This window comes from Gekko japonicus, unplaced genomic scaffold, assembly GCF_001447785.1.
Source record: "Gekko japonicus isolate JY-2015 unplaced genomic scaffold, Gekko_japonicus_V1.1 scaffold5317, whole genome shotgun sequence".
NCBI lineage: Eukaryota > Metazoa > Chordata > Lepidosauria > Squamata > Gekkonidae > Gekko > Gekko japonicus.
Window position 1 is genome coordinate 36,061 of NW_015160380.1, and position 10,551 is coordinate 46,611.

The 10,551-nt window shown below is 43.4% G+C and overlaps 1 long non-coding RNA gene across 1 annotated transcript in view; it reads left to right on the forward strand.

The window, feature by feature from the left end:
* The first annotated feature begins 5,437 nt into the window (after nt 1-5,437).
* The window catches only part of LOC107115947, a 10,066-nt gene continuing 4,952 nt past the window's right edge, over nt 5,438-10,551 (forward strand). Inside the window, exons 1-2 of the long non-coding RNA XR_001482691.1 lie at nt 5,438-5,492; nt 9,324-9,484. This is a non-coding gene — a long non-coding RNA (uncharacterized LOC107115947). The remainder of the gene's footprint in view (nt 5,493-9,323; nt 9,485-10,551) is intronic.

The following is a 10,551-nucleotide window of genomic DNA, read 5'->3' on the forward strand; positions in this document are numbered from 1 at the left end:
AGAACACTAAAACACAGAATTAGGTAAAACCTAAAGTGAGAAAATATAAGTAAGGACGGAGAGGGGAGAGAGTGTATTCTGTTACCGTTTGCAGGGCTATTTTTGGGCAGGAATGACAGCTGGCTCCCGCATTGGCCACTCCCAGCAGGAACTCATTAGCATAATGGGCCACACCCAATGGCAGAAACTCATTAGGATTGGCTACATTAGGGGTGTGTGGCCTAACATGCAAAGGAGTTCCTGCTACAAAAAAAGCCCTGGGTTTTGACAACAAACAAGGCAAACAGAATAAGAAGCAAAAGGTGGGTGTGGCTGGATGGCCACACTTCTGGTAACATGGGGGTGCAACCTAATGTGCTAATGAGCTGTGCTGTCAGGGGTGTGGCCTAATATGCTAATGAGTTTCTGCTGTTGGGTGTGGCCTATTATGTTAATGAGTTCCTGCTGGGCTTTTTCTACAAAAAGAGCCCTGACAGTTTGTATTTAAACAGATTCCACCCTATATATGAACTAGTAAAGGTTTCCCTTGCTCGAAAGCCAGTCAAATCCGACTCTAGGGGGTGGTGCTCATCTCCGTTTCCAAGCCGAAGAGCCAGCACTCTACCCGAAGACGTTTCCGTGGTCATTTGGCCGGCTTTCCCACTGAGCCACAGCCCTTCCCCATAGGTATTATGCATTATACCATGTAGTCTCTTTGGCTTTTTTTTCTTAAAAAAGGCAAGGTCTTTGCATGCGAGCTGGGCTTGGCCTTCATGTCTCGTTCCTTTTTACTGTAATAGTGTTGGCGACAGAATCCAACAGAAAAAGAGAGTGAATCCTCAGACGGGGTGTATGTGCACCTGAAATAAAGTGGTGCTAACTTTCTTCCCCATAGTCCTGCAGACGTAAACAGGTGTTAGTGCTGCAGGGTTGGGGAAAATATGTAAAAAGCTGTACATGCATGGAATGGCTGGCATCCTGAGGCAGACAGACTGAGGCTCAGTGGTAGACCCCTTGCTTTGCATGTTGAAGGTTCAATCCCTAGCATCTCCAGTTAGAGGCTGCTGGGTAGCAAATTTTACGAAACGTCTGTTGCCAGAGACCCACAGCGTAAACATCACTAATAACTCATCATCCATGCTGTTGCCATTGTATAGTTAGTGGTAGAATGTTGTCCCAGGTTCAGTCCCTGGCATCTTCCAGTTAAAAGGGTCAGGTAGGGTGATGTGAAAAGACCTCAGACCCCAGAAAGCTGCTGCCAGTCCAAGTAGACTATATTGACCTTGGCAAACCAATAGCTTTGTTGTTCAGTCGCACAGTCGAGTCCGACTCTTCGCGACCCCATGGACCAGCTCACGCCAGGTCCTCCTGTCTTCTGCTATCCTCTGAAGTTCACTCAATTTCATGTTCGTTGCATCTATGACACCAATACCTAACTCTGTATAAATTCAGGTGGGCAGCTGTGTTGGTTTGAAGCAATAGAACAAAGTTTGAGTCCAGTGGCACCTTTAAGACCAACAAAGTTTTATTCAAGGTGCGACTGGACTCAGACTTTGTCTTAACTCAGTACAGGGCAGCTTCGTGTATTCTTTTAAATTTATCCCATGTATATAACTCAAAAGAGGGGGAAACAACAGGATTACAGTATCAGATGTGTTTTCAAAACCAAAACTTTAGTCATTGGTTCTGTGAAACCAGGATGCTTTCCCTTTTGTCCTTCTTACAGCCCTCTAAACCAAAACTCCTGTGCCCGCTTAAGTTTGTTTGTGGCAGAGGGTTTTCTGAGTTGGAGCCCCCTTCATCAGCCACATGGAGTAAATCCTCCAGCAACAGCACCAATACAAAGCAGGAATACATAAAACCGTCCCGTCCGGGATAAAAGCCCAAGGAAGGCAAGAGATTAAAATCTGTGCCATTTATAGGCACAGCAGGAAAATATACAAAGGAAGTCTAGTAATCCACAGTGATTGCAATAGGTGATGTCTGAATATATCTTTTTAAGATTTGAATAGTAATGTCACAGGTCCATTTTCACTTTGGATTAACTAAAGGAGATGCTAACCCAGGGAATGTAGTGAATTGGTGCCGTTGTAACACTACACTCTTATGCCGTTTATCCAATGTCACAGCATACGATTGCACCGTAAACATGTTACAAGTGCTGCAAGATTCCCTGTTGTTCTTTTGCAGCAACAGACTAATGGATTTTCCCTGTCTGCTTGGATTCACCACATACGAGCTTGAAGTAATTCCCAATTTCACTGCGTAGCGCCGCCAGACATCCCCCTGTTCGAAGCCACAAATTTGCCTCCCGACCACGGCAAAAGTCGTTGCGCGCGTGCGCGTTCCGGAGGGAACGGACGCTGACGTTCTCCCTTTTGCGCATGCGCCTTAGCCATCCCGTTTGGGGGGTTTTCCCATTAGGTTCCTATTCTTTTTCCTAACTCTTCATTCCCCCCCACCCCAAGCCGTCTAAGATAAGTGGTCCGACAATCGCGGTCTAAATTAAAAACGAACAACCCACAGACAAAGCCCCTCACCGACGTTGACCTTTAAACCGACGGCGGGAGGTCAAAGGTCACCAATAAAATGGCGCCTGCCGAACAGGCAAAGCTGATTGGGCGCTGGGGGAAAGGGCCGAGGGTGTGACGAAGCCCCGGCGTGAGGCTGTCGGTGTTCACCGAGTTGGAGAACGAGAGGCTCGAGTGGCTTCCGTGTCGCCGCCGGCGTGAGGACCGCGGGAGCCGCCTCAGAGTGGAGTCTTCGGAGAAAGTTCCTTGGTCGTACTTCTGCGAAGAAGCGCCGTTCCTCCGCCCGAGCTGCGCCTGAGCTCGGAAGAGCCCGCCTCGAGCCTCGGAGCGCCCGAGGGAAAGCGACGGTCCTCCGAGGAGGGCAACCATCGCGCCCCTGCTGAAGGCTCCAGTCCTGAAGAGCAGAGCGCCGCTTCCCTGCGCCGAGTGGAGGGCGGATTCTCCCGCCAGGAACCTTCGTCCTTCTTCACATCCTTTCGAGATGCTCCTCCGCTAACAGCGCTGTGACAAAAGCCTCTGCTATGAGCTGCCCCCAAAGTGCACGTGCTCTGGGTAGCTCCCACAGTGAATTAGCCGTGCCCTGGCCGGAAACTCACAGGGTGGCCTGGGATCCTACGTCCCAGCATTGAGCCAGATGGTCCCTTCCAGATTAGATTGTGCTGGAGTGCAGCCAAGTGACTGTTGGTGGTCTCTCTTCCCAACGGGAGTACCAGTAAAAAACTGACCCTGTTTTTTGGAGGTTTCCGTAAGAAGGCACTCATGTATTAGCTATATGCCCTTAAACCTGCCCGAGAATCCTGGTAGCAGTCAGGTGCTCTTCATAAAATCAGGTCAAGAGGACTGCTGATGGGTTATTGTCAGTGTCCCTCTCTTCATATGGGAAGACCGACAATAACCTGTCTGTGTTCTAAAACCTCTCCCCGGATCAGTCCTAGAGAGAGACCCCTTTTTCCATTATACAGCTGTCTGCTGAAAGAAACAGCATCTCGGTAGCTTGGTTTGAAAGTACATAAAGTCGTCATTTCTAGTTTCAGAAGCTGGCTGAAATACATTCTAGCTGTACTCCCTTGCTTCATTACCTGAATGGATGGTATCATTGGAACTGGACATATTGCATAAATCTAGTTTAGTAGATCAGTGTTTTTTCAGATTTTAGGGAGGCTCCTTATAAAGTTCCCTAAATTTCTTTCCGTATACTATTTGGTTTTATGGATAATGGTCCCTCTCTGGATATGCCCGTTTGTGCTGTTCTATGACTTGAAGATGAAAGATCTGTAACGAGAAGAGGAGTTCACAAAGAAGGAAAGTTAAAAGGATCTTTGAAAAGGCTCCTGTTGAAGATGGTGGCAATGCGCGTTTGATTCTCACCAAGGTTCAGTGGTGCTGTTCATGATGAACAGGAAGAAAGGAGACAAGGGGTTTGAGAGCCCAAGACCATATAAATTATAAGTATCTATGATAACTTTTTGTGTCTTGTGAGCATGTTTTGATGATTTTAAAGTATGTGGCACCTTCTGAAATGAAAAAGCATGTGTTTGCTAAAGGCTAGTAAGCAGAAAGATTGTAGTGGGAAAACTGTAGAGTAGTCAAAGTTGTACTTTGACAAGTAGTTTTAAGTTATTTGTTTGCATTATTTATAGTCTCCCTTTCTTACTGAGATTCAAGGCAGATCACACAGTGTCACAAAGAAATGGGAAACTGCATATTTGCTTTTAGTACACATTCATTTGGGAAGGGGGTATGGCTCAGTGGTAGAGCATCTGAAGGTCACAGGTTCAGTTCCCTGCATCTCCAGCTGAAAGAACCGGGTGGTGCATGATGTGAAAGACCCTCTGCCTGAGACCCTGGAGAGCAGCTGCTATTCTGAGGAGACAAGACTGACCTTGATAGACCAGTGGTCTGATTTGGTATAAGGCAGCTTCATGTGACTTAGCCCTGACTTAATTTCTTGATCCCAACAGTCAAAATTAGCTTGATGCCTGAAATTAGTTAGTACAGCGCAATCCAGAAATAAAGTCAACTAGAATATTTTGATTTCTGTGCACTACTGTTATGAATCTTGGGCTAGCTAGTTTTAGCTCTTCTTTTTACCTGATTTTTAAAACTAGATTGTGGATTTATGATCAAAATAAATTGTCTCTCTTATTAGTGAGCTAGGTTTCTGCAATGATAACTAAGAGACGCATTAAGATCAGAACAGTGTATTATGCAGAACATACTAGAAGACGACTTGGATTTGGGGAAGGGTGTTTTTTTTGCCTCACTCTGTTTTTGCTGTTCAGGGGCAAGAGAGATGTGGAATGATTAAAAACTCCACTGTCCATTTGTAGCTGCCCTGCCAGAAAAGGTGCACCCTAAGGCCACTTGTTATACCACCATAGGTAAAACACATACTGGTATATCTAATGGTGTACGAGGAAACTTATTACCCTTATTGGGCTCATATAAGCACTGATGATGTTATGAACTGTTCTTTTTAAGCAATTAATATATTTTCCTATGTTACAGTATCAGAGAAGCTTCTTACGTTTATTGTGGTGCTTAGTCATGCATCCACACATAAAACAACTGTTACCCGCTTAATGTTAATTTCAGAATCAGTTCTGAAAATACTGCCTCTCAATTGCCAGTGGCAGAGTGGAAATACTTCCCCCTCCCCAAGTAAGTAGCTTATTGCACCCACGTCTAAAAAACCATTATACGTCACATGGGTGTGTGCAGGGCAACAGTATACTAACTTCTTTTCAAGTTTAAGCCAAAAAACCTTTTGGACTTTATCGGTCTTAAAGGTGCCACTGGACAAACTGTGTTCTGCTGCTTCAGACCAACATGGTGACCCACTTGAATTTTTCTTTTCAAGTTGTACATGTTTGTGTTTTCCAAGATACTTATTTTGAACTCTTTTTCCCCCCTCTTCTGCCCAGCACAACGCACCAGGTGGTCTGTATCAACAACATAAATTTCCAGAGAAAATCTGTGGTTGTAAGTATAACTGTCAATGTCAAAAAAATTCTATTTACTATATCTGCCACGTGGGTGGTGGGGGGTTAACTGTTTGTTTTTCTTTATTCCATTTATCCTCCCTCCCCCTGTAATTGCTTGTTTCCTTCAATTTTATACACTGCATTTCTGTCGTACCATAGACAGGAAAAGTCTTCCTGAGAAGCATTACTCTTTTCTTTATCTATCTGATCTGGCCTCCTACTCCTGACCACCAAGCTGGTCTGCAGATGCTGAGTGCCATGTTCTGACTTGGTTGCTGAGAGTGCTCAGGTCCTCGTGTTCTAGCGATTTCCGTGAGAATATACCAAAGGCTACAATTTGACTTAGTTATGCAGTCATTTTTAACACATTTCTTGTTCTACAAAGCAGCAGAACGCAACATCATAATGACAACATAAAAAGCCAGCCAATTAGCCCTAAATTCACATATGCCTCTAATAATATATTGATACCCCAATAAAAATCAGTAGCCAAACCAACAAAGTACTGAATAAGTTCAGATTCACCGTGAGAATATACCAAAGGCTACAATTTGACTTAGTTATGCAGTCATTGTTAACGCATTTCTTGTTCTACAAAGCAGCAGGATGCAACATCATAATGACAACGTAACAAACCAGCCAATTAGCCCTAAATTCACATGTACCTCTAATAATATATTGATACCCCAATAAAAATCAGTAGCCAAACAAAGTACTGAATAAGTACAGATTCATGGAGGATTCCAGTTTCTGGGTCCAAAAAAGGCAAGCCTAGGAAGCAGACTCTGAGGTGCCAGAGACCAGCTTGCAGTTCTTTCAGTAAGCAGGCTTTCCACATTAAACTTAAGATTCGAGTCTAGGGGCACCTTAAAGACTTAACAAGATTTCCAGGGTATAATCTTATACTAGTCAGAGCTCCCTTTGTCAGACAGGAAGAGGGAGTTTTGACTCTCAAAAGCTTCTACCTTAGAAATCTCACTGGTCTTTTAGGTGCCACTGGACTTGAATCTTGCTGTTCTACTGGAGAGCAACATGTCTACCAGTGTTCCCTCTAAGCTGAGTTAGACTGAGCTAGCTCACAGTTTTTTATCCTCCAGCTCACACATTTTTGTCTCAGCTCAGGGAAGGGTGGCTCCAGAGCAAACTAATTAATGCAGGAGCCAAATGGCTTGCTCACAACTTTAATGCCATTAGCTCACAAAGTAGAATTTTTGCTCACTAGACTCCACAGCTTAGAGGGAACATTGATGCCTGCCCACCCCAAACTATTTCCACATTGAAAATCATAACAGATTAAGCATCACAAGGCACCCAAACTTTATAGAAACTGAAGCTGGATGTACAGAGGACTTTGTATTCCCATTTTCCCTGTCAATTTTTTATTGTCTATGTAAGGTGGCTCCACAGCCGAGTACATCACATTTTTTAAAAACTCTACAAGGCATGTCATGAGATGTTTTTCATAATAAATCAATATATCTGTGTTTTAGAACTTAAACATCCCCTAGAACAACCTGCCAGGCCTTTTTCTGAAAGCATGCACAGAGTGTAGGGTTGAGGTGGGTCTCAAGAGGGAGTTCGACAACTCCTGGGCCTATGCAGAGAAAGATTTTGTGATATTTTACACTGCCAGTGGATAGTATTGGGAATAGGATTTATGTGACCTCAGCGAACAGGCTGGCATATCCAGGGAAGAGTGCTCCTTAAGAGACGTTGGGCCTTGATGTTTTTCTTGATTGACAGAACTTTATATCCCACGTTATTGACCAGTTCAAGGTGGCCTACAAATGGCACTAAGGCAAGCAACTTAAATTGACCTGGAAGTGAGTAGGCAGGCACCTGATATAGTCGCCTCAGCACAGGTTTTATCTGTTGGTGCCATTTCATCCTTGACCGGATGCATGCTGCTGCATTCTGCAGAAACTGCTGAGTGCCTTTCATGGGCAGACCCGCACAAGGTGCTTTGCAGGAGTCAGTCCGGAAGGTTGCAAGGTCTTGGATGATAATTGTTGGATTCCTCCCTTGTAGAGAAAGCCATTGTAACATGAATAGCTGCATTCCTCCACCATAGGCAGGCACCCGATGTAATTGCCTCAGCACAGGTTTTATTTGTTGGTGCCATTTCATCCTTGACCAGATGCAAGCTGCTGCATTCTGCAGAAACTGCTGAGTGCCTTTCAAAATGAACACATACCACCAGCAATGTTTACTGTTGTTCTTTTAGTTATAGTTAGGAAGGTATGAACTGTTCTGTGTATTTTTTAAGCTTTGGGTGAGGAATGTGTGTTCAAGATAGCATTAGTCACACTGTTGCTCTAGCACATAACTTTGCCAGTGGGCCTGGAGAATAATGTTTTGTTCCTCTTAGAGAGGCTTAATGGGGTATTATTTACCTTCAACACATTAAGCCTCTATTAAAGAGACAGAATGTTTTTGTCCAGACCTTTTTGTAACGCTGTCAGCAGTATTGCCTACTCTGACTGGCAGTGGAACAGCTCTCCAAGGTCTCAGGTAGAGGTCTCACATCTCCTGCTACCTGATTCTTTTACCTGATTGAACCTGGGGCCTTCTGCTGGCAAAGCACACGCTCTGCCCCTGAGCTACAGCTCCTCTCAAAGTCCATGCTCCGATTGGGTTGTGGTGTTACCACAGCTGTTTGCTGAACCTTTCAGATTCCTTGAAGGGAATCCACAGATGGACGGGGAAGCTGAGTAACTTGTCCAGCATCAGGGCAAATTTTGAAGTGCAAAAGGGAACAGTTTTCATGTATACCAGTATTTTGACCGCTGCACTGTTTTTCTTCCCCTGTTAGGGTGATTTCTTAAAAGCCTTCAAAATACCCCAAACAGACTTTCTGCATAAATGCCATTATTAAAGCAGTCAGGATTATTATACTTACCTTCCTGTCCCACTGATCATCTCTAGTCCAGTATATCTACTGCCCCCATCTCTCCTGCCATAATTGTAATGCTATATGTGCACACTTAGTAACACATGTAAACATATTTCCAGCTTCATACAGAACAGGAGTCTCAAACACAAGCAGCATAAATAGTGCAGGAGGAATGGCAAAAAAAAAAAGGTGTGTTGTGGATAGTATGTTGGATCAGGCACACCCAATTCATATACCAGAACAACTTTCAAAGAGAAAAGCCGAATTAGAGCTAGGACAGTATTTTGTTTGTCTGTCTGTTTGTTTTAGCATTTCAGGTAGTGCAGAATCCTTTTGCATGCATGGTGAGCCAGTTTGGTTTAGTGGTTAGCAATGTTCCCCCTAAGCTGTGGAGTCTTGTGAGCAAAAATTCTACCTTGTGAGCTACTGGCATTAAAGCTGTGAGTGAGCGATTTGGCTATAGCATAAATTAGTTTCCTTTGGAGCCATCCTTCCTGAGCTGAGACAAAAATGTGTGAGCTGGAGTCTAAAAAACTGTGAGCTAGCTCACACTAACTCATCTTAGAGGGAACACCGGTGGTTAGGACACTAATCTGGGAGTGGGTTTGATTCCCCACTCTTCCACATGCAGCTGCTGGTGTGACCCTGGGTCAGACATAAGTTCTTTTAGAGCTGTTCTCTCAATGGCAGTTCTCAGGAGAGCTCTCTCAGCCTCACCTACCTCACAGGGTGTATGTTGTGGGGAGGGGAAGGGAAAGGGATTGTAAACCACTCTGAGACTCCTTTGGGTAGTAAAGGGTGGGGTATAAATCCAATCTCCTCCTCCTTTTTAATAAAAATAAATCACTTTGCGTGCAGACTTTTTCTAAGTCTAAAACACAAGACTGATTTCTGTAACATGCCTGTGTCTAATGTTATGGTTTTAAATCCGTACAGGGTTATGTGGAGCTGACAATATTCCCCACGGTGGCAAACCTGAATAGAATCAAGCTTAACAGTAAACAATGTAGGATATACAGAGTGAGAGTCAATGATTTGGAAGCAGCTTTTATTTATAATGATCCCACGCTGGAAGTTTGTCACAGTGAATCAAAGCAGTAAGTATACAAGTCTTATTTGCTCACGTTTCAGAAAACTATAAACATTTCCTTAAATATATCCAGAGCAGGAAACCAGCCAAAAAGTCAGTTAGTTTAGCTTACAGTTTTACAGATTAAACTGCGTTTGGTAACTCACTGTCAACTCAGAAAAAGAGCTAGATTCGAATTCAGTAGCACCTTAAGTTACAAGAAGATTTTCAGGATATAAGCTTTCAAGTGTCAAGGCACAGCTACCCTCTGAAGTAGTAATTTTAGGATTATTTAAATTGTTGTATGTTTTTATTCTCTCATATAAATCTGATAAATAAATAAATAATTTGTATATAATAAGCCTGAACAGAACTTTATGGTTGGTAATCATCCAGCATTACATCGTGTCTCCCAAAATATACCTTAAAATATGCCGTCCAAGCCAGAGGATGATGAAGCCATCCGACAAAGGGACCTTTGACTCCCGAAAGCTTATATCCCCAAAATTTCGTTGGTCTCTTAAGATGCTACTGGACTTGAATCTAGCTGTCCAAGCCAAAGGATCACAAAAGGTCTTTATTAGTGTCAGCAATAAATGACTGTAAGGCAAACAGATATAAATCCAGATCTGGACACCATCGAAACAACTCTTTTATGTCCCATTTACAGGAGGTAAACACGGTCATCAAGTATCTCATTCACCATACTGGTACTCTTGATAGATTCCTCTTATAGTGAGTGGCATATTTTGAGCTGGACCAATCCACATGAGGGCAAAAAAGAACAAAATGAAGAATGATTTCTCCCAGATATTAGCCTTTCTTCCAAGGAGCCTACCTTTCTTTACATAAATTGTGGCCTGTTCCTGTCTGTGAACCCCCAGTATTTAGTATCTAACCACAAATTCCCCCTAAACACAGACATACCAAAAAAAAAAGCTGTCCCTTGGTGATATGTCAAATTTGCTTTTAAAGTACAAGTCCCTTTAAGTGCAAGTATCCCTGAAACTAATACTGAAGCTGAGATTTGTGTTAATTTTTATTTCTGGTGCTAATTATGTGCCACAATAATGTATTTTATTTACTTCATTTATA